This window comes from Colius striatus, chromosome 6, assembly GCF_028858725.1.
Source record: "Colius striatus isolate bColStr4 chromosome 6, bColStr4.1.hap1, whole genome shotgun sequence".
NCBI classification, from domain to species: domain Eukaryota; kingdom Metazoa; phylum Chordata; class Aves; order Coliiformes; family Coliidae; genus Colius; species Colius striatus.
In genome coordinates this window covers 6,707,078-6,709,877 of record NC_084764.1, presented here as the reverse complement: position 1 = coordinate 6,709,877, position 2,800 = coordinate 6,707,078, and positions in this window count along the sequence as shown.

The window sequence follows — 2,800 nt, the reverse complement described above, 5'->3', positions numbered from 1 at the left end:
ACCAAATTGATTCTCAGATACGTTTTTTTTTAAACATGAACAGCCTAAAATAAGAATGAATCCATAGCTAAACATGTCCTAAAGGTTGTTCTGCAGGTGTCTGTAGATAACCCAGTCTAAATGTTTTCAATGTCAGTGGAAGTTTGAGATCAGTGTTCCAAGGTGAAGGGTGATTTGGAAGTAGTTTAGCTCATTGATGCAAAGAACTTACTTTTGGTCTGAAGATTTTGGCCTGAACTACACTTTCTAGCTTATAAAACTGAAGTTTTTTTAAGCATCTAAGACTAAATTTGTGGTTTACTCTCAGCAGTACCGAGGTCAACTCACAGACCAAACTATCGTAACTCACCAAAAATGTCATGAACCCGTATGCTTGATTGTGAAGCCTCTTTCTTTAATCCAAACCAGATTTTAGCTGAGTTTTTTGCTTTCATATTTGGATTTGTTTGGAACAAAAACTAGATGAGAAATCCAGGCAGAATGCATTTGAGAAAACTGCTCCTAGTTTGAGGTTAGTGGCTCAAAATCACAGGAAAACTGCACAAAGGCAAACACGCTTTTTGTAAACACACTTTCAGGGTGAAGCTTATCCTGTGGAAAAAGAATGATGAACTGCAAATTTAGTAAGTCATATGCTGAATATACTTCAAATTGTATTTGATAAATCCTATTATTATAATTGTATCTATATAAATACAGATATTAAATGACATTATTACCATTTCCCATAATCTTCATAACTTTGCCACTTAGAAGGACGCTCCAAAATCTAGACAAATGGCCTCATTAAATAATTAAATGCAATTTTGGTGTATCTCCAACTGAAAATCAGTTTGAGGAATGTTGAAATGAACTAGGAGAGGGTTTATTTTTCAGTGCAAACATCAGCCTGTGAGATAGTGCCACACTATATGACAAAGTGAAAGATGTTCTGTGGCTCTCAAGGGACAGAGAGCACCAGAACAGTTTACAGATGCCAGAATCATAGAAGGGTAGGGGTTGGAAGGGACCTTTAGATATCATCTAGTCCAAACTCCCTGCAGAAGCAGGTTCACCTAGATCAGGTCACACAGGAACGTGTCAAGGAGGGTCTTGAAGAACTCCAAGGAAGGAGACTCCACGCTCTTCCTGGGCAGCCTGTGCCAGGGCTCCCTCACCTCACAGTGAAATAGTTTTTTCTTATGTTTAAGTGGAACTTTTTGTGTTCCAGCTTCATCCCATTACCCCTTGTCCTGTTGCTAGATACAACATTTCTGTTGAGATGTCCCAACCTCCTGACAACTACCATATAGACACTTATAAATATTAATGAGATCTCCCCTTAGTCTCCTCCAGACTGAACAGCCCCAGTTCCTGCAGCTTTTCCTCATAAGGAAGATGCTCCAGTCCCCTGATCATCTTGGTGTCTCTGTGCTGGTCTCTCTCCAGCACTTCCCTGTCCCTCTTGGGCTGGGGAGCCCAGAACTGGACACAGGACTCCAGATGCAACTGAGGCTTGTAACATTGGTCCTCAGGCAGTGCGTTGTGCTGACCTATTTACATAGGAAATGTTATGTATTTATGTATGAAACAGCCACGGCTGCTGTGGAAGACTAAGTTGTGGCTCTGTTTTCTGTCTTTTTCACTGGCTCTGATTTTGAGTGGCTTTTTTTCCACTATAGCTCTGCTAGATTAATTTGAGTTGTTCCTAATGTGTGAATACAGGAACCATTTCTACTCTGAACTAGAGATACTGATAAAGGCACTAGAAACTCTTAAAGGAACACATTAGTTCTACTAATAACTTACCTTGACTCAGTCACTGTGCTGTTACAATTACGATAACCAAGCTGATAATTTGAACTTGTGATTAATACTGTGGATCCCTGATAATTAATGGTAAAGTTTATCACTAATAAGCACGTTTTCTTCCAGTTGTCAAGGTCTTGTCAGTCATCACCTACTAAGAAAATGTTTGAAACAGTGGAGCTTGGGCCAGATCTGGATCAATTCTTGTGAGCTTTTTAATTTTAAGACTTTGACAAAGTTACAAGAACAAGGGCAGCAGACTCCCTAAAGGCAAGAGTGCACACAGAACCTGTCAAACTTGTCAGTAGTAGCTTTCCAGAATAAATCTGAAGAAACTGCATTTCCTTATCAATTCCCAGCATTTAGTTTTGCTGTAAGACTTCCCTAACTCTTGTATTTTCACCCTCAAGTAGCAGCTCTTATGCCTGTATGCTTTAGGAGACATCTATAATCCAGCCAGGGAATTGGACACAGCTGGGTCCCTCCTAATTGCCCTAACCCAAGTGTTCATTTGTAAGTGTGAGTAATTTGCCTAAAAGCCTCTGACTAGGTCTGGGACAGTTTTGGCCAGTCTTGTTTGTTTCAGAATTTTTAACCAGATTAGCAAGTGTTCCCCAGTGGACCTGTGGGCAGTGTGGTGCTGTCGTCACTGCCATTCTTCACTATACGTTAATACAAGACGGTATGACAGACTGAAATTACCTCTGAGATTGGACAGCAACCGCAGTTAGCATTGGGATATTGGATAAAAGGCACATCAAGACTACAGTCAGGCTTCTTGAGGGCAGTTCTGCAGCAGTGGCACATACACAATCATGTCCAGGCCAAGCCTTTCTGTCTTCAAGGGTGAAGACTGTAGTCATCTCTTTCCATATAGCGACTCCTGCTTGGCTTTTTTTTCCCCTGGGGTGGTGGGTTTGTTGTTTGGTTTTGGTTTGTTGGTTTGGTTTTTTTTTTCCCTTTCCAGTGACTAAGCATCTAATTTGAATCAACTGTGGGAGAAGAGAGGATG